Raw genomic sequence first — 27,078 nt, 5'->3', positions numbered from 1 at the left:
TTTTCTTTCAACCATAACTACATCTATTATTGAGAAAGCATAAATTTCATTGCCAGTCACTTAATATGCATTTCAAAGATGTAATTATTGTGTGCTATTAAAGAACACAGCCAAAACACACATATTTGGACTTTGAAGTTAGGCCCTTAAACAGTTATGTACTTCATATAAAGAAGAAGTCTTTGTCACAGTACACTGATAGAACAGTGTTACAAATTCGTTTCTCTGAACCTTTGCTTAAACAAAGAGTATTTGAAGGCACAATTCTGGTACAAAATATGTAAAGATGTATCCTTGGAAAACATGTGCCTGAGTACCATTCCCATGATAATTTACTAACTTTCTGGTAATTTTCTGTCTTTTTAAAAATTGGCATCTAAATTCTGCAGTGGTAAGATTTACCTGTGTATTGATGAGTGAGAAATAATTAAAATCCAAAAGTTCAAACAACACTCGTAACTGGTACATTCTAATAAAAGTTGGGATGGACCAGGGAGAATGGAACATGAGACCCAGAAGTATGAGCATGGGAGAACATCAAGGATCAAGGTAAGGACCCAGAAATAAAACAGGATTAAAGGATCACTCAAGTGAGTCAGACTGCAAGATGGGACAAGTGAAGAAACTAAACCAGGACTCTCAATTGCAGTTCTAAGACTGAATGGAATACAAATGTCATCGAAAGGCAAGGTGTCAGGAGTAATCTGTCCCTCACTTGGGGATCAGAAATAGAGGAAGTTGTAAGAATCTGGGCATCCATGTCTGATCTCTGGACAGATTCATAAGCTAATCGTGGTTATGTGGGGAAAGGTCCTAGGCACCAAAGGTGCAGTTTTTCAGGAGGATCTTTATTTCTATATGTTTAAAGTGTTCAAAATCAGAGACTACTGTTTAAAACTTTGCATAGTGAACGATGTGCAGGCCAAACAAAACATAGATGGCCCCTGTCAGAGCATGCAAGCAGTTTCTCAGCTCAGGGCTAAAGTAAACTATATTTGAGACCAGAGACAAAGTGCTATATTGGGAAAAGAGCAGTAAATCTCAGATTATTTGAAGAAATGGGGATGTTTAAATACCAAAGAAATCAACAGAGTTCCTACATCTTTCCCTTCTTTCCAAAGTGATGCTAAAATGCTGGTTCTGTGGACAGATTCCCACTGGGAAGTTCCTGGTCTTCATCAGGTCACTTCTTTACCCGTTCGCTTCTTACCCTTGAACTGTGAAAAGATCACGTGCTATTTACAAGTAAAGAGTTAACAAGTTCTTAGTTTCAGTTATGAGTAAATGTGTAATAAGAACAAGATTTTATTTTTATTTAAAGACTTTGTGACATGCATTCTTTTTAATAATTGCATATTAAAAAGAATTTAACAAAAATACAGAATTACAAATTAATAGGATTTTAAGAGTTTAATTTTCTTTTCAGAAATTAATTATATTTTATAGAACTTAATTCTATCCCTTTAGATATAATTCAAGCTGCTTATTGCATTCATTGAAAGTTTGTCAGATAAATATGTGTGACTAAGCTTTTAAAACAAATCTTCACATTGCCAAATAGTACTTTCTCAGAGATTATACAAATTTGAATATCTTAAACATATTTCAGTGCTATGAATCATATGAAAATATATCTGAGTTTTCTGATAAAACTCAGTTTGTGATCTCCTAGATGAGGGTATATGCTTATAGTAAAATAGGAGACTCAAATAAAAACAAAGAATTTGAACAAAAATAAAACACAGTTGTATTTTTCTTGATCCTGGAAAAGATCAGCATATACTTCAGACTGAGCCAGATTTAGAGTATGTAGTTTTTTTATACTCCATCCTGTGTTCCTGTTCTAATTATTTTTCTAGCTGTTCCAAATTTTATTTTTTTTATCACAGGGCAACCTTTTTTTTTCTATATTAACTTGCTAGTGCATTAATTATACTACTTTGGTATTTTATATATTTCTGGATTTCACCAAAGAAAGAGTTTTGAAAGTCCTAAGTAACTATGCAGTTTTACCTATGGTGGTCTTAGAAATGACAAATATATTTGGATCTTTACTTGCTATTTACATAACTAAAGTACTTTTCACTTAATTTTCTGTCCTTTGTACACTATTTAGAATGATAGGAATAAGGTAACTGAAAATATATAATTATTCCAGAATCAAAAGTTTAACAAAATATTTCTGCATGGAGAAAAGAAATTCAGAACTATGTTTATTTGACTGGCCTGGTAGAGTACCTCCAACACATATACAAAAATAAAATCTTTTCAGCAACATTAGACTTGCCATATACATGTAGTTTGTATTTAAATAAGAAATGATTAATTGTTGGGAAAATTACATTGTGAAATTGAAGTCTACTTTCCTTCCTTAAACCTGCCTCTTAATTTTTGGTCATACTTGATGAAAACAATGCTTTCCAAATAGTTAATTTGATATTAGCCTTGCCAAGTTTTTAAGGAATTTTCTCATCTACTATAGACACACAATAAGGAAAGAAATCAGATTAATTTCAAAATTGTGTTACTTTGCAGAAAAATTCTGTCTAAATCATTTCTTTTTACATTGTTACCTTTTTGTTGCTTTCTAGATGCATATTCTAATTTAAATTATTATACATGGAGCTTATGCTTCAAAAATAGATATCTTTCTTTTTTCCAGTAAAAGATCCAAAGTACATTTGATGATATATTTGAATTCCTTATGAAAATTAATAAGGGGAAAAGTTTAACATTTTAGAGGTTGTATTCAGGTCTTGGGAGTGATTTTATATCAACTGAATTATTTTCTGAACGTTTCCTAGAAAAATCAATTTCTTTCTAGTGAAAATAATGAAAATATATCTATTATTAATGATTTTCCATAACATCGATATTTTAATCTCCATAATCTCATTCCATTTGAAGAAAGAAAAATGGAATTTTGTATACGAGTATAGCAATATATAAATATGTGCTTGTAAAACTTTTACAGTAAGAAATTGCAAAATCACTACATTGTATTTTCAAAAATTTCATCTCTTCCTACACAACATTTCAAAGTAGTAATATTATCACCCTATCTAAATCGCATGAGAATAAAGCAATATTCTATAAAATACATGGTCTCTTAATACAGAGTATTTCCACAGAAATCCTTTGGATCATTCAAAGTCTCTAGAAGAAGTGAGCAAAATCAATAACAGAGACCAGATCCATTAAGATGTATCAAAATGCTATTTTAAAATTTGACATTTGAAAGATAATTCATTAATTTAATATTCAGAAGGACATAAAGGAAGAAGAGCCTCTTTTTACTAAGAGCCACAGTTAGATTACATTTGCAGTGCCAAATGGTGATATATGCAAATATTCAAGGTGATCATCATCTTTGGGAAATTCCTGCTATTACTCCATTGAAACAATATGGAAACTCCTTATATCACTACATAAAATAATTCTAACTTCTGTGTCACTAGAAAAAGTATTTGAAATCTGTGTGATTATTTTTAAACAAAAAGTCCCAATGTCATTTTAGATCTAAGGACATAAAGGTTGTGCAGAATTTACTATAACTAACTTGGTAAACTAGGAAAAGTTTACCCCAAAATACCCAAATGTGCACATAAATTCACACTTATTTCTTCTGATTCTTTTTTTTTTCTGTTTTGAACCGGTTCCTATGTAACTCAGTGTCTCTAATATACATAATTGGTATTTTTGATTAGTAATCTAAAGATAATAAAATTATCTTAATATTATCTAACTCCTTGAAATTATGCATATGAATTTTTAAAATTATTTTCAATTATTTTACTTGCTATTTGCATTATTTTTTCAAATATGTACAGCTTCACTTTTCCCCATTCATCTAAAATGTTGTCAGTAATTCTACTATATTTATTTTAGATGCCAAGTTTATAATATTTAAAATTTGTATGTTTCTTTTTATTTTTAATCTATTAAACTAAAGTATTATGGTAAACTGCTAAAAACCCATTGGGAGCAATTTGTAAATTAGAGATTTTCTCAAAATGGACGAAGGTTAAATGGCAGCCTTTATTATGTATAATGACTCACCATGGGAAAATCAGTAACCTTTTAAACTTCTTGCTTAAGTCCTATATGTATTTCAGTTTTTCTAAAACGGAATTAACCTAAAAGCTAACTTGGAGCTCAGATATTCAGGACTCTGTTTTTTGTCTCCAGAAGTAAAAATATTATCTTTTACTATTTATTATTTTATTATTCATTCTACACTGATTTCAAAGTGATACAGATTAGCTTGCAGCTACTAGGATGAATAGTAAGAAAAGACAGACAAATGGATGAGGGAAGGGTGGGAGGAAAGGAAGTTGGAGAAACTGGTGAAGACAAATTTGTAATAGTCGATTGTTTTATTTTTACTTTATTGTATCAGTGGATCTTGTCCTTATCCCATTTTAAAGAGTTCCATTGAAAAATACTGTTGATCCCTTTCTAAATTAAAATCATGCTAGAGAGGGGAATCTCAGCATGCAGAATCCCTAAACAAAACCATGAAGAAAGGTACATTGAGACCAATCCTGTAGGCGTGCATCTGAAGCACTGTGAAGCTTAAGCACTGGAAAACAGCTTCACTAGGGCATTATCAAGTTACTTGAAATATTAATAAGCCTAGAGACAAAAACATAAAGAAGGGGAGTTAGCCAGGAAGATCTGGGTTTGTGTGCTCAGACCACTTTTGATTAGCAAAACTCCTGCAGCTTAAAAGTAGATTCTGCTGCATTTAATTTTTACTATAATCCTTAATATATCTTAGGTGTACAAATGACTGGGTTTCACCGTGATATTTCTATACATGTAGATATAGTGCTTCAATTCTATCCTCCCTCCCTTCTGCCCTCTTATCCTAGCTTCTCTTCCTCTTTCTGGTCCCCTTCCATATCCCTAGCAGTCACTATGATTTTCAGGGAATCATTTTTTCTTTTTTCTTTCTTTATTTTTTTTTGAAGCAAAGGGCATGATTTAATTCTTCTTTATAGATGTTAATACTCCATTGTGTGTGTTTGTGTGCCTGTGTGTGTATGCCATATTTTATTTATCCATTCATATGTTGATGAGCACATAAGATGATTCCATAGCTTGCCTATTTTAAGTAGTGCTATAATAAACCTGGGGTATGCGCCTGGCCTCTCTTGTAGGCTGATATCATTTCCTTAGAGTATATAACCAGGGGTGGGATTGCTGGATCAGATGGTAATCTGTAAGTTTTGAGGACTTCCATATTGTTTTCCATAGTGGCTGTAATAATTTACATTTCCACCAACCGTGTAAAAAGGTTCCGTTTCCTCCTACAACCTCACCAGCATTTCTTTTTCTTTTTCTTTTTTCTTTCTTTCTTTCTTTCTTTCTTTCTTTCTTTTTTTTTTGTTTGTTTTTGATAATAACCACTCTGACTGAAGTGAGATGCAACCTTAAGGTAGTTTTGATTTGCATTTCCCTGATAGTTAGAGAGGTTGAGAGTTTTCTCATGTTTGTTTGCCATTTTGTACATTATCTTTTGGGAATTCTCTATTCACATCATGTGCCCATTTATTGATTAGATTACTCATTCTTTTGTTGTTAAATTTTTTGAGTTCTTGAACTGCTGGCAAAGATTTTTGTCCATTCCCTGTGTTGCTTCTTTCATCAGGTGATTGTTTCCTATGTTGTGCAGAAGCTTTTTAATGTGTTATAGTGTCATATATTAATTCTTCCTTTTTTCCTGGAGTTTTTAGAAACCTTTACAGGAAATCAGTATCTGTGCCTAGATATTTCTAGTAGTTTCAAACTTTTAGGTTTTTACATTAAGGTGTTAAATTGATTTTGAGTAAATTTTTGTTCAGTGTAGGAGATAGGGACTAGATCAAATTTTCTACATGCAAATGTGCAGTCTTCAAAACACTATTTTTTGAATTGGCTCTGTTTTCTTCAAAAGTATGTTTTGGCACCTGAATTGCAAATCAGTTTTCTCTAGATGCCTGAGTTTATTTCTGGCTCCTCTGTTCTATTTCACTGCTCTGCATGTCTCCTTTTATTCCTGTTTTATTTTATTTGTGTTGATTTGTGCTAAGATGATCAGTGAGGCTCAAATCTATCCCAGATGTAAGCATGTCCTCTCATAAAGATTAATTTAAATAATTGTGTTAGGTTAAGGCTAGATCTTTAACACTGATTGATTTCAAAGTCAAGTTTAATGCTTCTCAGAAGCAAAATAACAATTCCTAGGAAGAATAAATGGTCTACAAGTGTTTCTTTAAAAAAATATTGTTAGTTAACATAGTATTTGTACTTTATGGGGTAAAATATAATTTGATAGGTATGAGTACTATGTAATTATCCAAAGAGAGTAATATTATTTACAGTAACAAATGATATCTACAGCTTACATGAAATTATGATTGTGTCCTTATTAAAGACTCTTATAAGTATATATGAACGTTTGTGTCTGCATATACATGAATATATATATATATATAGAGAGAGAGAGAGAGAGAGAGAGATGTGTGTGTGTGTGTGTATGTACACATTCATTTCACTGCATCTTAGTTCTAATTCTATAAAATGAGGAACGCTCTTTTGCGCAGATATATGACTTAACAATGATTCATCAGGTATAATAATTGCTTAACTAATACTGCTGAAGAATTTTATTAATTTTTTGTATGTATTTTTTTTATTGGTTGTTCAAAACATTACAAAGCTTATGATATATCATCATTCATACATTTGACTCATTTGGGTTATGAACTCCCATTTTTACCCCAAATACAAATTGCAGAATCACATCGGTTACACACTCACATTTTTACATAATGGCATATTATTGACTGTTGTATTCTGCTACCTTTCCTATCCCCTACTATGCCCCTTCCCCTCCCCTCCCATCTTCCCTCTCTACCTCCTCTGCTATTATTCAGTTCTCTCCCTTGTTTCCCTCCCCCTTTCCCCTCACAACCTCTTATATGTAATTTTGTGTAACATTGAGGGTCTCCTACCATTTTCATATGCTTTCCCTTCTCTCTCCCTTTCTCTCCCCCCACTCGTCTTTGTTTAATGTTAATCTTTTCTTCATGCTCTTCCTCCCTGTTCTGTTCTTAGTTGCTCTCTTTATATCAAAGAAGACATTTGGCATTTGTTTTTTAAGGATTGGCTAGCTTCACTTAGCATAATCTGCTCTAATGCCATCCATTTCCCTGCAAATTCTATGATTTTGTCATTTTTAGTGCTGCGTAATACTCCATTGTGTATAGATGCCACATTTTTTTTATCCATTCATCTATTGAAGGGCATCTGGGTTGGTTACACAGTCTAGCTATTGTGAATTGTGCCGCTATGATCATTGATGTGGCAGTATCCCTATAGTACGCTCTTTTAAGATCCTCAGGGAATAGTCCGAGAAGGGCGATAGCTGGGTCAAATGGTGGATCCATTCCCAGCTTTCCCAGGAATCTCCATACTGCTTTCCAAATTGGCCTCACCAATTTGCAGTCCCACTAGCAGTGTACAAGTGTACCCTTTTCCCCACATCCTCTCCAGCACTTGTTGTTGTTTGACTTCATAATGGCTGCCAATCTTACTGGAGTGAGGTGGTATCTTAGGGTGGTTTTGATTTGCATTTCTCTGACTGCTAGAGATGGTGAGCATTTTTTCATGTACTTGTTGATTGACTGTATGTCCTCCTCTGTGAAGTGTCTGTTCAGGTCCTTGGCCCACTTGTTGATTGGGTTATTTGTTATCTTATTGTTTAATTTTTTGAATTCTTTGTATATTCTGGATATTAGGGCTCTATCTGAAGTGTGAGGGGTAAAAATTTGTTCCCAGAATGTAGGCTCTCTATTTACCTCTCTTATTGTTTCTCTTGCTGAGAAAAAACTTTTTAGTTTAAGTAAGTCCCATTTGTTGATTCTTGTTATTAACTCTTGGACTATGGGTATCCTATTGAGGAATTTGGAGCCTGACCCCACAGTATGTAGATCAGAGCCAACTTTTTCTTCTATCAGACGCAGTGTCTCTGACTTGATATCTAGCTCCTTGATCCATTTTGAGTTAACTTTTGTGCATGGCGAGAGAAAGGGATTCAGTTTCATTTTGTTGCATATGGATTTCCAGTTTTCCCAGCACCATTTGTTGAAGATGCTATCCTTGTTGAAGAATTTTAGAATTCAGGTTTTAACTGTCTGTTTATATGTGCTGACTTACGGAAACAGATAACTAGCTAAGTGTACTCCTCTGGGGGAAAAAAATATATAATTTGACCAGATATTGTAGATGAATGTTCAGAGAATAAAATATATTTTTGTTGATTGGAAAGAAAACCTTCTGTGGAAGATTTATACCTTTGATTAAGTTAATATTATACTAAATTTCTGTTCTTAGGCCCCAAACAAATCTGTTTTATAAGAAAAGCTATGAAAACCAAAAAAAGTAAATATTCAAAAAATCATGTATAAACCTATAGTGAGTTTATAATATTCTAAACCAGAAGCCTTTTAAGAAGAGAGGAGGTTTTCTTCATTAAAATTTCATTTCATATTCTCTATCTCTCTTTAAACAGTATTTTAAAACTAAACTATTTTCACGTTTATATCTTTGATTCAGTATTCTCTGTGGTTAGAATCCTGATGCATCATGAACCTTTCATTGTTGCTGAATTGCACTCTATTTTGAGTTAGTTTTGATTTTTAAATAGATGCAAGGGAAAAACAGGCCATTCCTATCCCTAATTCTGTTGGTTCGCCTAATATCTGTAGTAGCAGAACTAGAGATTTCTTTAATATAAAACTTATTCTTTGGTGTGCATATCTCTTGTGATGACTATTTTACAAATGCACTATACTCTTAGAAAGTTTCTGTAGGGCTGGGGTCCAGCTAGTGGGTAGAACACTTGCCTGGAGGGCCTGAGGCACCAGGTTTGATCCTCAGTACCACAGGAAGGCTTGGGTGAAATCACACACACACACACACACACAAAAAAAAAAAAATTGAAAACAAGGTTTTCCTTTCCATAATAATCTGTCCATAGAGAAGAGAAATGCTAAATGTTCTATCACTTTTGAAATTGTTGGTTTATGTGAATATTCATGAGCCATGGGAGTCATTATTTATCTGTATCTTTTCCTCACTCTTCCTGATATGATGGAAAACAAATAATGTAGGAAAAGATTAAGGGTATGTGGCTAAAATGAATTTTTAAAATATGCCAGTAGAAGCACAGTACAGTTTTCCCTATATTCATTTGATTCATTAGTTTTAGTAAGTTTTTATGGAGGATTGACAATGTTCCAGACAATATTCTGAGTATTGGGGATATGGAAAGTCCTATTTTCTGCTTTCATGGAATTCACATGTTACAAGGGAGGCAGGTAAAAATTGCTGAGGAAGAATAAAATGAGGAAGATCTAATTTTGCTTGCCGGAATACAGGAAGATTTCCCAAGAGACCTGATTGTTGGTTTGCATCTTACTCTAAGAGTTGAGTAGGCAAATGAATACAGGAAGAACATTAAAAAATAGAGAACTACATACACAAAGGCACAAATGCATGAGAAAGCAGTGTATGCTCAAGAGAGTTGTGAGTTCCTTGATAAGAACGAAGCATAGGATGCTGAGTAGAGATAGATGAGTTTGACTAAAAAAAAAAAAAAAAAAGTTGTAACAGACATAGAGGAATTATATTAGAAAAAGGATGCATGCAGTATAACCTACTTAAAATGCATTGCATAAAACTGTAAAGAACAAGAAAGTGAAAAATGATACTAGGATATATTCTCAATAGTATTATAGGGGTGTTATATGATAGTGTTTAAATATTAAGCATATGAAAGCATGAAAGCTAGAATTATTGCACTTTTATAGTAGGCTAGGTAGTTTATTCCTAGAAAGTAAATATGTACATTATTATAACCATGAAGCATTGAGCTAAACATTCACGTGTCTCTTCATTTTGATTGACTCTCAAATCAATGTGTATCAGGGGTTGTTCTTGAATATGTCACTTGGATGTAGTACCCTTAAGTGAAAGTCAAAGTGAATACCATGGTGGGTCATGTTAAATGAATTCTTTTTCATACAAACATTAGTAATTTGGAAGATGTATTTACTACATGCAACCAGAATTTCGTAGTTGGCAAGCCAGTGAAATGCTACCTAGTTGGATAATGCCTAAGTTTTGCTCTCTTGTTTCTTAACTTTGGAAAATATATGATTCTTCAGTATTATTCAAAAGTATGAATTATAACAATCTATCACTCAGCTCTCTACTCAACCTCAAATGTGAGGCTAAATCCCCTATGATTCATTATTTGGTTTTTGACACAAAAAGTCTGATATTTAAAAAAAAATCAAGGAAATAAAGTAAGTAGCTGATGTTGAATGGTATCCTCAGGAGTCGCAGAGAAAATCAGTTTGAGAGCAAAGTTTAAACACTGTGACCTTGAGTTTTCATCCACTAGTTTTGACTAGTGGGCCTTAACATATCAGCTCAGAGAAGTGCATAAAATTGTTATGCTTCAGCATCCTTCCTGACCTGTTCTCAAAGCAGCAAGAGGGCTCGTAGAAAATCAACTGAAAGACATTTTTGAACTAACTATATATTCCCTGTCAGTTTTATTAATTGATTGAACAGAAGAAAATGTGCTGAGTGAACAACAAGCTGAATGACTGTATAACCAGCTTGCATAATTCAATGTCTCAATCTGACTGTTAGCTCTGTCCCCTTGAGAAAAATTAGTGCTTTCATTTGGTGGGGGATATTGAAGGGGAAGAAAATTTATTTTAACTCTTTGAACTCAAGCTCCCCTTGTAACAATAGGAAGTTTAAAAATGTACCTTTAGGAATCCAGCTTTCATAATGGGATGTGGAAGGATCCTATTCAATGGAGAAAGTTTACATTTTGCCTAAATAGCAATATAATACTGTTCTGATGAGAAATAACTCATAGATATTTGGAGGAACTGAGGTTTGTTGAGACAGAATTTGGAATTCTAGAAAAATCTTAAAGATTCCATAGAGGTCATTCTCAAGAGTTCTTTCTTTTTCCTTTTAAATATTTTTTTAAAAATTCTTTTTCATTTCATGCATTAGTATTACTCATAATACTGGGATCTCTTTTGATGTATTTTCAACCAGTTCAATCAGTGTTTTCAATGCTGGATTCTAATCTTATCAAAATTGGAGGGGAAAAAAAAACTGCTTCTGCTTTCTTTTCTGTAATTCATTGCTATCATTTATATAATAGATCCTATTCCACTGTATCACATGCATATTAAAGCCATCTGCTGTAGTCTGAATGTGTGCCACCCCAAAATTTGTTTTCAAATTAATTACCAAGAAGATAGTATGAGGAGGCAGGGCATTTGGGAGGTGATTATTGTCAAAAGGCAGAACTCTCATTCCTAGAATTAGTGTCTTATACAATGGGACCAATGCCTAATACAATGGGATTCTTTTGCCCCTTCTACTGTGTGAGGGTATAGCATAAGTCCTAGTTCTATGAACCAAGAAGTAGAACAGTTGCTAAATATTAAGTCGGCCACTACTGGATTTTGATCTTCCCAGCCCATAGAATTATGAGAAATAAATTTTATTGTTTAAGCTACTGAGCCTTTTTCCTAGCAGCTTGAACAAGTTAGGATGCCATCATAATAGACTATCTCAATATACTGAATGATGCTCAGAAAAATATGACGACTGTGATAGTGGTAACTACTGTGCTCATCATAGTAGGGCCCTTCAGAGTCAAATCAAACAGTGATTTCTTTTCCACTCCTGTGGAGATAGAGACATATGTGTATGTATTTTAAATTTCCCCAGATTTTCTAAATATACTTGCATATTTGAGTGGAGACACACTCTTCATTAAAGATTAATCTTTTGAGAAAAAAATTAACCTCTTAGACTTATGTGTATTAACTGAAAATTTGTATTCTATCTTCCCATTATGCTTGTGCTTAAGAAAAAGCATGGTATGCAATTACTGACCTCTCCCTGCCACAGGAATTTGTAAGAGGAGTCCAGACAACTCCTGTGGTTGTGGGAACCAAACGTTGCCAACTAAAGTGAGATCATTCTGTTCACCGAGCTTCTTAGGATTAGGTCAGTGTTCCTGTGAGCCAAGGTCTGAGTGTTAGACACAGGGAGTGACAAGCCCTAAAGAGCACTTTTCAGTTCCATTAGCTGAAACATGTGGCGTGTTCTCATTCAGGATAGTTACGAAACTAGAGAGTGCCAAGAAAAAAAATCTATACCTTCAAGAAGAGGCTCAGGGAACTCTCCAATGTTCTCAGAGCAGAAGCACTAAGAACATGCATTGTCTAATTTTCAGTTAGTTATTAAATGTTAGTTTAGCCATCTCCAGAAAGTCAGGAAAGAAATATGAATAGGTATAAAAATGCTGTTTATTCTATATGGATTATATGATTCCTTCTAAATATTTATTAATATAGAACTAAATGTAAAATTTATTTTTTAGAAATGTATATAAAAATGTATATGTGTATGAGTGTGCATTCTTGGAATTTTTCTAACTTATGAGTGGGATACACAGCTAAAAGGATTATTCTGGAATTATATATATATATATATATATATATATATATATATATATATATATTTGTCTTTTCATGCCTTTTGCTTGTTATCATTGCATTTGTTCGTGTTTCCAAAATCAGTGTGAGACTTCCACTAGTCATGATCTTTCTTTGACTATTATGTCCTACTCCCAGCCAAATGACATTTGTTCCTTTTCAGTACATCAGGTTTGTATCCTATTTCTATAAATCCATTAGACAAAACAGAATGTGCGGAATTTAGGAAAATATGTTTGGAGCTAAATCTTAGGAATCCTTTATAAATCAGTATAACTTGCCCTTTGAGATAAGCTTTTCAATGAAAATGTGCCTTACTTTACTTCACCTTTTATCTCTCTCTTTCTCGTTTGTGTGTGTGTGTGTGTGTGTGTAGGTGGGGGGGAGACACTTATATTTAACTCCTACCTAGGTCGCTTCACCTGACCACAAGGACACATCAACTTGCAGGGATGAAAAGCACAGGGGTAGTCCTGTGGGAGAGATGGAGTGTAAAAGTGCATGGAACTGTATTGTGGAGTTACCTAGGGAGGTGGCATATCCTTGACTGAATGCTGGAATCATTGGCCTCAAACAAACAATGTGCACTTTGTTTGAAAAACTCACTTCTGTATTTGACCAAAAGTGACGTGCTCCTTTCCATTTTGTGACTTCTTGTTTACTAGAAATATCTGCAGTATGCAGAAGGGAAGCAAAGGTCTTCTTGATGACTATAACTACAAATAAAGAAGCAGCAATAACTTTCTCTCCATGTGAAATAGAACTGTAGGATAATAGGACCAGAAGGGACTCTCAGAGGTCATCCAGTTCATCCATCTGCCTTCAGGCTGGATTAAACCCAACTTCCCTACACAGATTGCTATCTCTACCCTATTTGGAAGGCCTCCAGGGAGAGGAATTCTAATAACCATTTCTTTAGAAATGCAGTCAATACCTAACAATTTGTTCCTTGTGCATATACCAGCATTTTGTATTATAAAATTCACTAAGCTAGCTGTTTTTAGCTTTTTCCCCTCAACAGATTCTGTATTTCTGTATCTTAATCATGTTTTTTTTTTACATTTTTCCACATAGCCTTATTTCCCAAACCTCTATCATACCCTCCAACTAACCCAGATACAGTTTATTAAGTATCTGACTAGTGCTCACTGTCACTGACCATCATAATGTCTGTGTGCTGTACTTTTTCTTTTTTAATCTTGAGCATTGCCTTGCGTTGTATGTCACATTGGTGAGAAATTAGAGGAATTGTGTTTGGCTGGGAAAAAAAGACTGGTAACACAAATAGAGGTTTATTTTCCTGGCATATAAAATCTGTGAAGTCCAGAAGTAGACATTACATAGAGGCAAGGTGATTCCATGACATGACCCATGTCCCAGACTGCTTCTTTACTTCTATGCTCCAAAATTGTCTCTTATCTTCTACCCACAGGTAGCATGGTGTTATGGTAGCTATACAAAGTGTGCTCTGAAAAGCTTATGTATTGAATAGATGATATCCAATCTAGCAATATTGGAAGGTGAACTGATTAGATTATGAGATCTATAACCTAGGTGGTGGATTATCTACTTGATAGATTAATAATTAGAATGGATTTCTGGGTGGTAACTATAGGCAAGTAGAATGTACCTGGAGAAGGTATGTCACTCAGGACATGCCCTTGGCTTCTCTCTCTCTCTCTCTCTCTCTCTCTCTCTCTCTCTCTCTCTCTCTCTCTCTCTCTCCTTCTGGCTACCAAGAGCTGAGCAGCTTTTCTCTTCCACACACTTCCACCATTAATGTTCTGCCTCACTTTCAGGCTTAGAGCAATAGAGTCAGCTGACTGTGGACTGAGACCTCTGACACAATGAGCCAAATAAACTTTTCCTCCTGTTAATTGTTCTTGTCAGGTATTTTGGTCAGAACAATGAAATGGTGACTAACACTACTAGTAATGATAATAATAATAATAAAAATAGCCACTTCAGCTCTAAATATCCCATTTACATTCTAGGAGGAAGACAGAAGAATAAAATATTCCTACCAAGAAAGTCATCCCCTTTTGTAAGGAATTTTCCAGAAACCTAATGGAACAATACTAGCATGTCTCTCATTTTAACCTACAGTTGTTTGTGTAAAGGGCTGATATGGTAGTAACTATAGGCAAGTAAAATGTGTCTGGAGAAGGTATGTCACTGCTTATGTGACATAAGTGCTTCATGCTGTTATTGCTTTATGCTACATTTCAGTAAAGCAATCAGAATGTTGATCACTCACCATTTGGGTGTTGAGTCCTAGTATGTTTAATAAAATTCATGGTAAAATCTGAGGAAAATAGGTCATTAATTAGCACGGTTGCTTTAATCACCAGTAAAATGGCATGTTTGGATAATATTATTAAGATTTCCTCCAGATATAAAATTATATAAAGAAGTTCAAATATTCAGAATACCTGATATGTATAAGAAAAAAAAATCCATGCTATGTTGTAGCAAAGAGTTCCCAAATACCTACATGAATATGCAGAGAACACTTGCTGAAGAGGCCTTGACAGCTCCCTAATACCTCAGGACACCCCAATTAAAGTGATTTATGGAAGAAAGATTTGCACACAGCCATCTCTCCCCTTTTGTTTCTCCTATTTTCCCTTTCTCTCTTTTTTTGTCCTTTTCATTATTTACTTTTCCTCTGCATATCTTATGTATTTCAGCATTACATTCTCATTTTTATGCCTGAAATTCAGATTTATACTTGGATACTACAAAACAACTAGTATGAAGTTCAAAATCTTTATGATTATTTCATGTCTCTGATAAGCCATCAATTTTTATCATTGTTTTTAACTGTGTGGCTTATTATTGTATATGCATTTTTAATATCTTGAGTCTGCCAAACCTTATTAAATATGTGAAGCCATGTTAAATAGTTCTTACTCTCTTTCTGGTGGTGAATTTTCTATTTTATTTTGTTTTATTTTCCTTTCTTAAGCCAATTCATATTGACCAAACATACACTCAACTTTCTAATAACTATTTATTTTTGTTTTATTTTGCATTTTCGGCAGTGCTGGGGGTGGAACCAAGGGAATTGCACATGGTGGACAAACACTCTTCACTGAGCTACACTTCTAAGCCTATTTTGTTCTGCTTCGAAACATTCTTTAGTTTACTTTGCACTCTGAATCCCGTCCAGAGATTACTTTTAACAGGTTTTACATTCACACATAAATCTCTACGTGTGAGATCCCAACTAATAAAGCCAATTTTACTACATAGTTCTAAAGAGTAAGTAGGCATATTATAGGCATTGGACCAGATCTTGTTAACAAAAGGTATAGCAAAAACATTTCATTAGATAGCATTCATAATATCACTTGATGCCATTGCATGTCTAAAAAGAGAAGATGAAGGTTTTCACCTTCATCTTTAAGTTCATAGATGAATTAAAGTTAGAAATAAAACTATTAGTGATTATACTGAATTCCCTAAACCTATAACTTACCCATATATATATATATTTTTTTTCTGATTGCTAATGAGGGTAAACCCATAACACTATAAAGTTGTGCTTCCCTTTTGAGAGGGCAAGTGAGCAATAGGAAACCTCTAAATATAAAACTAACAGTTTCTTTCAACAGGCTACTGAAGTTTAGAAGACCTGTGAGCATAAACTAGGCAGGACAGATTGGCTTGTTTGGTATTAACAACTCATGTAATTCAGTAGCCAGAAGATGAAGACAAGTGTTACCAAAGGGCTGAAAGCAATATGCACCAACCTGGAATCACTGTATTTAGTTAGTACATCACACAGGATTTCACAGCCCCTCAACTTAGAAAAGAAAATAAAACAAAGCAAAACTGGAAGCATATATAGAAAATATAAGTTGCATTTTTAAACTCTTTACATATCATTGTCTCCTCATGCAAATTAAAATAATTACTTTGGTAGAAAAAAACTGCTCCCCTTTAAAATGTGTAAATACACAGATATGCTTTCTGGGGTATCTAATAGTCTTTTCACTTGTTTATTTCCTAAACTATTCTTGTTGAAATATAAGCATTTGCTAGTTGATTGCTAAGCTTTTTTTTTTCTTTACTAAAATACATTTTCCCTACTTCTTCTGAAGCTTTTTCTATTTTCATTTGTCATCTATGATTTTGGACATATAATAGTTTTTGTGAGAAATAATTCCCAAAACAAGCATAAATATTTCCAATGTACAAAATTACGACAATTCTTTGCTATTCAAATACAGATGGAATATGTAATCATTCTTTTGAAGAGGCAATTAACACTTAGTGAGTGACTTAGGATGTTGAAACTCTTTGAAGTTTTCTTTTATTTCACTGCATATAACCAAGAAACAACATATCTACTGTGCAATAGTGCTAATCTAAACAAGAACTGCCTGAAGATTTTTAGTTTAGTGATGTAGAATATTAAATAAAATACCATCGGACTCTTTTATTAGGTCACAGAAGCATGGTTTTGTTACTATTGACTCAATATAGCTGGGTATATAATTCTATTCCAATCTTAATAAAGTCCAAACTGGAAAATTATTTCAGAAGTTTTCCCATATCTTTCAAAAAATTACAAAATATATTTGTGTCATAGATACAAATTGCTATGATGTGTAGGATCATGTTTTACTCAGCAATAGCCATTCAAACTCAACATTTTAAATTATATGTTGTCTACTTTCCAGTTGGACAAATGATTATATTTTTGGTTTTAGGAAACTTATTGCTGCTAATATGGTAATACACAAGGCACAACATAGATACTTAAATTTTCTTTTTCTGTATGTTAAGGCTCATTTTTTTTCAGAAATATAAGAAGTAGATGGGTATTTTAATCTATTATTTTTTGGGGCGGGGGGCGGCGGTTACCCAGGATTGAACTCAGGGGGCACTCGACCACTGAGTCACATCTCTTGCCCTATTTAGTATTTTATTAGAGACAGGATCTCACTGAGTTGCTTAGTGCCTCACTAAATTGCTGAGGCTGACTTTGAACTCGCAGTCCTCCTGCCTCTGCCTCCCAAGTCACTGGGAGTACAGGAAGGAGTGTGTCACTGTGCCCGACCTTAATCTATTGTTATTGTATAATAGGAGAATTATATATTCTAAGTAAAGATCAAATATGAAGCTGTAGTTGAACTACATCAAGGAGACCTGTGCTTCCCTTCTGCAGATTGCACATGTGTTTAAAAATCATGTAAACATTCAGTTTTAGATACTGTTGGAATTAAATTGGAATTATTTTAAACTTACTTCCAGGGAGGCCCAATTTAGTAGCTAGGTGCCATTAATTTAATCACAATAGATAAAATAGAACAGAAACTACAAATGAAATATGTATGTATGGGTGTTCTAGCAAATAAAAGACAAGTCATTGTATGCCTGAGAGAAGGCTCTGAGGGTGGAAATTGATTTATACAAACTTTATTCAAGAATTGAAACCTGACAAATTGATCCTAAAGACTAAAGTTGCCACAGTTAATAGTCACTGGGTCTAAAACTGGTATACATTAAAGATTATGTTTTTGTGCTTTGAATGCAGGGAATTAATCTGACCCAGGTTACAAAGAAATAATTTGAGAGGAAAAAAAATTTCCAAAGCTGATTTAACTAATGTAAACTATTTTATATGATGAAAAATGATTTACTTCTATATCTTTATGTTATCTTTGCGGTAATATGATGCAAACTGTGTCTTAATGGGAACTAACTCGTGTGGAAAACAGACTTATTTTTTCCAGAAGAGGAGGGTATTTTGATATTTGAGAGGCTTTCTTTTTCATTTTCATATTTATTCCATTTTCATGTTATTCAAAAATGTGATTGCGTTACTCATTCTTTTATTTACCTATTGAACACATATTTGTAGAAATATAATCAATATGGGCCAGTCATTGCCCTGGGCCCTGAGGACATCCAGATGGTTCCTGCCCTTGGGGTTATGGGTAGTGCCAGCTATTTATCAGGTAGTTGTAAACTCCTGAGGTCACTGTGCTTATAAAAATACCTTATTGCACTTAAAGAAGCCATGATCAGACCAGAAACTTGACTAACTCAAAGAAATGCTGTCATAGATTAATTATAAATTTGTCTATCACTTAGAGAAAATATTACAGTCAGGATAAACATAATTTTCTTAGAATCACATTATTATTATGTGAGCCCCTTGGGCTATTAAATAATCAAGAAGCCCATTGTAATTTTTCCAAGTTGTAATTTTTGGTCACTTTTGTTTACAATTGACCATAAGCCCTTTAAACCCTTCATGAAGAAAAGGTTTTTATTGACTCAAGTTGGGCCCAGTCCAGGAAAAAAAATGAAGCTGTTTCTGCTAACTCCTTTTTATGGTTTAGATTAGGTGTCTCCCAAAAGCTGAATGTGTGAATCAAAGCATAAAAGTTCAGAAGTAAAATGAGTGGGTTACGAGAGCCTTAACCTAATCAGTGCATTTACTTGCTGACAGGGTTTAATTAAGTGGTAACTGTAGGCAGGCAGGGCATGGCTAGAGGAAGTGGGTGCTTGGGGAAATGCCTTTAGGGTTTATATTTTGTCCAAGGTGAAGAGAATCTCTCTCTGCTTCCCAATCATCATGGTCTGAGCTGCTTTCCACTGCCACAGCCTTCTGCCATGATGTCCTGCCTTAGGCTGGACCAGGAGTAATGAATGGAGCTGGCTGTCTTTAGACTAAGACTCCTGAAACTGTGAGACCAAATTGTTTTCATCAGGTCTTTTTGATCACAGTGGCGAAAATGCTGACTAAAACACCTCTTCAATCAAAGAATTGAGCCTGCATTTCTGTTGCCACCCTCCCTGTGCCTTTCATATTGTTCATTAGGAATAAAGTGGAAACATCAGGAAACCACTGTTCTCTACAACTCACTTCGGTCACCTTGAATCATTATGCTCTCTCCCCCATGTGTGCCTATCACAACTTAACTAATAATCAAAAAGGCACTGCATACCCTTGTTTTGTCTTTGGTCCTCAGTCTCCTGCTGTGCCCTTGAAACTCTATTATTTGGAGGTTAAGTTTATTATTTATAGAACTCTATTTACCCTACCAATCTATCAAAAGTACCACCAAATCTCAATAAAGAACACCGGACTTCCCTGCTTCCTCTGCAGAACTTACATATGAATTTTTTTTTCTCCAACAATTATCCTACTACTGGGCCTGGAGCTGGAATAATTCTCCTTTTCCTTCATGATTGCATGTAAACCATTCTCCTTCCCTAATATCATGTCACTTTATACACAGCTATTCTTTGCCGTTATCATCTACTGATCCCTATACCACTCCCTCTTATTTCTTAATTATGATAGCTCTTTCTCTTCAACATTACTTCTGTATTAATTCTTATCAAATTTAATAAAACTTTAAATAATGTTTTAACACATCAGCCATTTATCTTCTGGACCAAATCTCAGCTACCTGTATTAATTATTATTCTCTAAAGTCCAGACTTTCCCAAATGCTCTGTATCTCAATTTTATACAACCTTCTCTTTGGCTGCTACAGCCTAATTTTCTAGGTTACTCCTTGTGCATTTCCACCCCAACAATACACAAAAGCATTCTATTGATTTATGCTCCCAGCTTTCCACAGGCTTACACAATCTTTATGTCCTGGACTTGTCTCCATATTTTTTTAAATTTCAAGGTCTATCACATAACCACGATACTCGCCTTGTCCCTGAACTCCCTGGCCACTCTTTTACTCCCACATACTCACTCGGCAAAGACAAAATCCTAATTAAAACCAGCTCTCCACCTATTCTGTTTTACTGCCTGCAGAGCTGAACCCAAAGAGGAAAGCAAATGACATGCAAATTAATTTCACTTTCACTCTTTACCACATACCTCTGTTTTGTTTTGTCCTTAACATTTTCAACTAAGATATGCATTCCTGGTTAATTTACTGTCCTTGAAATATATCTCACATCTTCTCATCATTTCTTAAGACTCTCTTGTCTAAACTCACTTTCAATTGATGATTTTCCCATATACACAATAAAATTGGAGCATTGAGAAGATAATATATACAGACTCTCATTACCATAATCTACTGTTGTCACCTACATCTACCACTCTGCTTTCTACCCTTTATTATAAATGAACCATGTATAGACTAATATGAGACCAATAGTATGTTTAATCCTTTTGGTCTAATTAAATATTGCTCTGGTTCTTCTCTTTTCTCTCTTCTACACGATCCATTGATCCATTTCTCATTACTGCAGAATTCTCATAAGATATGGTCATTTTATTTTATTGTCAGGACTGTATAGAGAATCACAACCAATAGAATACACACACACACACACACACACACACACAGATGTGTATATGTATGTGTGTATGGGGGGGAGAGAGAGAGAGAGAGAGAGAGAGAGAGAGAGAGAGAGAGAGAGAGAGAGATTGATTGATTGCAAGGCACTGGCTCATGTCTTTATGAAGGCTGAGAAGTCCCATGATCTGATCTTCATGATAATGACAATGAAAAGCTGGTGACTCATTTCCAATCCAAACAAAAATACCTGAGAATCTGGAGAATTTTTAGCATAAGAAATACTCCAAGTTCGAAGTCCTGAGAACCAGAGAGCTGATAGCATTTAATTATAGTTCCAGTCCAAAAGCTTGAGAACAAGAAGGACTGGTGCTATGAGTCTCATTGTCAGGGCAGGAAAAGATCCATGTCCCAGCTTCAAAAAGTCAGGCAAAGAGTAAATTTTCTGCCATTTTGATCTATTCAGGCCCTCAATGGATTATATAATGCCTACCCATTTGGGGAGGATGATGCTTTGTACGTAGTCAACCAATTTAAGTAAAGCTTTTCCTCTTGATTAGAAGGGAGAATAGTAGAGAAGGAGCAAGAAGGAAAGGGGAAATCACAGGGAGTGAAATGTACCAAATTGTGCTATATATATGTATGAATATGTCACAGTGAATCTTACTTTTAAGTATTATAATAGTAATGTACCAATGAAAAAATAAATAGAGGTGAGACAGTGGACTGAGGGAATAGGTTGGTGGAGGGAAGGAACTAGGAAGTCCTGGGGAATGAAATTGACAAAATTGTGCTACATGCATATATGAATGTGTTATAATGAACACCCCGAACGTGTATGACTGAAATGTATTAATATAAACACTTTTAAAAATCACAACAAATTTCTCTAATAGTAGTATCTGAAATATCCTTGTTTCACTTTCTTCACTTGCCTTTGAGGACACGTCTGAATTCTCTTGGTTAATTTTTTCCTAGTTCACTTACTTGTCTTTGTCTTCTTTACTATTCCAGTGTTTCTCTTTAAATAATCTTCTTTCTTCAGTTGCCTTCTCCTTTTTCATTCAGTCTCTTAGAAATCGCATATTGTCATGACTTTAAATATCATCTGTGTACCAGTGACTCCCAGTTAACTTTATTTCTAATTCCAAACATATACATCTAACTTCCTTCTTAAATCTCCATTTGAATGTGTGATAAAAATCCCCAACTGAACACATCCAAGACTTTTTCCCACCTTTCAGAACTGCCATATTAATAGCTTTTTCTTTCTCAGTTGTTGGTAACTCAGTTTCTCGTGCTAAAAATATTAGAAAGACCCCTGATGTTTTTTTTAATTTACTATATTGAGTTCATCAGGAAATGTTATCTTTATCTTTTAAATATATATAAAATCCACCACTTTTTAAGAGTTTGCTATTATCTAGTTTTAAACCGGAATTACCTTGTACTTGGAAGACTGCAGTAACCATATAAAAGGTCTCTATTATTCATATATTGTCACTGCAGAGTCTATTCTCAACAAACCGTGTACCTTGTTCTTTAAGAACTTGATTATATCGAGATGTATTACTATCTTGTTAATACATAATCCCTAGGCTTCCCATTACATCAAAATAAAGTCTAAAGCCCCTAAGGACATATGAAGCCTTATATAATCCAGCCATTCCTTATTTGACCAAATCTCAATTTACTGTGGCCCAACCACTGAATTGCTTATTCTGTCATGTATGTTGGCCTTCTTTCTTTTTGTTAAATACATCAGGGATGCTTTTGTCTTACATCCTTTATGTGAAATCATCTATACAGGAGGGGAAAAAACATTCTGTTATTAGCATTTGATTTATTGAGAATAATTATAATCAGACAAAGCTAAAGACTTTAATATGCAATTGCAATAGGGGAAAATTGATTACCTTGGATAATAACTAGATTGGCATTTTTTTAAAAAAAGAAATAGTCACCTGAATGGAATGAAATTTAATGTCAATTTCTTGCAAGAAGAACCTGAGAAAACATTGTTCAAAATTTTAGAAACCAGTTTAAATGTAGGTTTCTGAGTATATATATTTGTTTTTATGCTTTAGTCTGGTTAGGAATTCTGAGATCAATAAGAAATAAAGTACCTTCCAGAATATTGTTTTCTATTGTGAACAGAATAATAGCAGAATCTATGAGATGATTACAGTTACACCAGGTTACAGAAGCCCTGTATGAAAAGCTTCCAATTTATTTAGGAGATAGGTCAAGATATCCCTTTCTAAGTTCATGTAAATATATATATTTAAACTTGTGTCTCTATAGTCTAAGTTAAAGACATGTCTGTAATCCATTCAACATATACTGCCACTTATAGAAATTGATAAGAGGAAGTTTTTTGGGAACTTTGTCAGTTATATAGGTGTTGAATCCAAGATTCTGTCAGTTCTGGGAGGCAACATTTAGCTCAACTTTAGTGATTAGGAATCAATACTCTGTATCAGGGTGTTTCTGAATTGATATTTTGTTGATTCTAGGATTCTTAAGAGCAGTTGTTCACTGGCAACTGAGGTAAACTTCTCTACCCCTTACTCTGGGAAAGAAAAACAAATGTGGAAAGAATACAACTTGCAATTGGAAAAATTTACCCATTTAGGTCCACTTGTACATGAACCGGTGTACCACACACTAAAGTGTATTAGGAAGTACCTTGAATAATGGGACCATTTCTCTAAAATAACTCTTTTCTATGTTGAAGAAAAAGTTGTTCTTTTTTAATAAATGGTTAGAGTGTCCAAACATCAAGGCAAATGGCCTGCATGTAATACAATAATTCTCGGCTAAATATTGATTTCTTTAGGTTTTATTATTTTAAACAAATGCATTGGGGAACCAGTTCATGGATTTTCTTCCCCTTTTTTGTGTGCTAAAAACAATACTGACTCAACCTAAAAAAAAAAATAAAAATAAAAAAGTCATGTTTACACAAGACAGAGAGTGCATACACTAGCTATAGTGGCCTACTGTTATGTCTTATTTTTGTACCAAAAAAGATGAGCCCCTCCTCCTGCTCTAAAAAGAATGACAATGGGCTAAATGAATTGGCAAGAACAGCAGCTTTTGGAGCTTATTCTCCTTGACTATCAGTGCTCCATCACTGCCCACGTTACGATGAGCCAGGCCACCCTAAGCTCTTTCTGTGGTCTATATTGAAAATTCTGATGCAAGCTTCAAAAGAAAAGCAGAAATCCTTCGAAACAAGCAATGTCTTGGAAATTTTTCCACATTTATTTATTTATTCTCATTTTTGTCATTTCCTTATAATTAAAAATCAGTCAGATTCATTGTTATGTAATATGCAGAGAACATAATTTGGTCAATTTCATTCTCCAGTGCCTTCGATTCTCATTTATTTTATGGAAGCCTGTGCTAAACCTGGGACCCAGTATTAGGCCATGCCTTTAATATTAGATGACCTTTATCATCCAGGAGCTGGCCCTGTTCTCATTCCTTTCACAGCCCAGTTTCCTGCAGGAGGAAAATAAATCAACTCACAAACACTTTGATTTTTTGATTCACAGTGAATGCTCTTTACCTTTGTTTGTTCTATCTACAGATTTTAGCTGCTAATCTTAAGCTCTACTATACTCTACTGTATCCTGAGTTGCCTAAACCCCATTGGCCACCTAAAATTCTACATCCCAAACTTTTCTCTGTCTTTACACCAGCAATTCTCAAGCTCTTGTTCTTCCCTGGATTCCATTTTCTGCTTTGCTCTTCTTACTTTACCATCTTTCTGAATCATCCTATTCATTGCAGTTACCACCAACTTGACCATGACTCCATTGTTCCTGTTCCTTCCCTCCTGAAATCTAGGTATCTATTTCTGAATATCTCTTACATATTTCACATGGATGCCCCACAGGCATATCAAGCTCATGTCCAAATCTGAACTCATCATGTTTTATCCTAACCTGCTATTCCTTCTGTCTATCTTAAATAATTGTATCCCATTCATACAAACCAGGCTCCTGGTACAATACTGTGACATATTTTTTCCCCCTTCACTCGACCCCAAAAAAGTCAGGAAGTTCAAATTATTTTTCACTCTTAACCAACCTCAAGTTTTAACTACTTTTATCCATTTCAACCACTTTTGATTTAGTTTTGATCATAAGGAAATTTCAGTATGTTAAAATAATAACCTCACACTTTGTTTCTGATCAACTGTTCTAACCTGTGCAATCCATAATCTAGTAGATAAAACTATCTTTCTTAAGTGCAAATTGAATAAGCAGTCTCTCATTTAATTACTGAGTGAATCACATTCTCCTTAGTAAGGCAGTCGTAATTTACATATTTCTTCAGTTTGCTATTTCTTCTAGACTTTCTTCTTATGCACTGTGGATTTTCAGCTAAATTCATATTTCTTAGATCAGTTGTCAATTATTCAAAGGTATTTTGGATTTATGTCTCTCACTGTCACTACTTGAATCACCTTTAGTATGAGATCTTGTTCCTCTCTACCCAGAAAGTGGTTGCTCATCTTTTGAGTCTCAGTGAGGCATCTTATCTCTTAGAAGATTTTCTTGGACTAAGTTGCCCTGTACATATGTGCTTTTCCAGCTTTATTGTAACATTATGTTTACTCATTTATTTATTACTTCATTTATTCAAAATGTATTTATTTAGTTTCTAAGGTATTTGGCCATGTATTGGTGTGGGGAATTTAGAAAAAAAAATGATGTTGTCTAAACTCAAGAGGACCAGAGTTGAGGAGAAAACAGGTCTGTAAACATCAAGTTACAAAATGATATTAATGTTTTTTTGCAACATTTTATTTGAAATTGTGTAATTTGATGTGAAGATCATATAGATGTGTCTGTCAAGATCCACAGAGAATAACTGCAACCCCTCTGTTTAAATAGAAGGAAATTAGGGCAGGTAATTTTTACACAGGTTATGAAATAAAATGAAAAGTTAACAATATGTGATGAAGTAACATAAATTGCCAGCAGGGAAAACAAACAACAACAACAAAAAAACAAACAAACAAACAACACTCTCACCTACAGGCTGGAGAGAAAATGGGAAGAAGACAGTACTAGTGCTGGTTTGTCCTGTGACAGCTAGGGCCATGGAGAAGCAGCTGATGCTGTTCAAAATCTCAATGGAAAAGGAAAATTTTTGTCTTCTCCCTTTCATTTTCTGTTTCTCATTTGCTGATCACAGTCACAAGACTCCAGCCTTGGAAGTGCAGTTCAAGTCTTGATTTTCTCATTTATTATATGAAGCAGTAATGTTACCTTGATGAACTATGTGATAATTAGTGATAATGTAGATAAAATAGCGGGTAGTGCACTGGGAAAACTCAGTGTTCTCAGAATGATAGATAATATCATTATCATATTTCACAATCAAAATTAGATGGCAAGAGAGTTTCAAACCCTAGTATTACTATTCTGTTTCATTACCCTTGTACTGCTCATGCCTAGCAGAATATCTGAAAGATCATCATTATTAATAATTATTAATTTGTTAATTTATTTAGCACAATTTACATCTGTGTATACTAAGTGTTAAGGATACGAAACATATTCCTGCCCTGCGATCCAGTCTACTATTTATATTTCTTGATGGGAGAACCCTTGCTTTCTACCCTTGTCTCCTTCCCAACTTTCTCATATTTTCTTACTGGCTGCACATACGAAAACAAAACAAAAGAAAATGAATGGAGCAATGGATTAAAATTTTCTGCAGTGCATGCTCCTCCTCTACAGGCCCAACTTTTCTTGACTAGAAAACTTATTGAACTCTAAGAAGATATTGACTGCTAAAAAACTGGTTAGGAGGACAATATTTCCACTGAGCATTATGCTTTTTCACCCATAGGAGAGAAAAAGAAAAATTTGGAAACAGTTTTTAGGGAAATATGTAAATTTAATAGAATAGGTATTTTTCCCCAGTTCCTTCATTTTGTTTTTTAAATTTAATGGTCTCTGTAAGATACTTATTCCAATAGGTAGACACCAAATACATACCATATTTGATTAAATGAATTAGTCCTTTAAAAGGTTTATTGAAGTTCCTGTGGGCATTTTCTCCACTAAAATGAAATACAGTTTTTTAAATTCATATTCACAAAATATCTTGGCAATTGTGATACTGCAGTGTAAAGTTGAATGGTCACCTGTGACTCATTATTTTCTGTTGCATTTTGAATG

At 34.2% G+C, this 27,078-nt stretch overlaps 1 protein-coding gene across 5 annotated transcripts in view; it reads left to right on the top strand.

Annotated features, from left to right (window-relative positions):
- The window catches only part of Lrp1b (LDL receptor related protein 1B), a 1,779,935-nt gene that overhangs the window by 601,564 nt on the left and 1,151,293 nt on the right, over window positions 1–27,078 (top strand). The window lies entirely within an intron of this gene.

The sequence above is a fragment of the Ictidomys tridecemlineatus genome, chromosome 7 (assembly GCF_052094955.1).
Source record: "Ictidomys tridecemlineatus isolate mIctTri1 chromosome 7, mIctTri1.hap1, whole genome shotgun sequence".
NCBI classification, from domain to species: Eukaryota; Metazoa; Chordata; class Mammalia; order Rodentia; family Sciuridae; genus Ictidomys; species Ictidomys tridecemlineatus.
The sequence above is the reverse complement of the archived record's forward strand: the minus strand, read 5'-3'. Positions and strand labels throughout refer to the sequence as shown.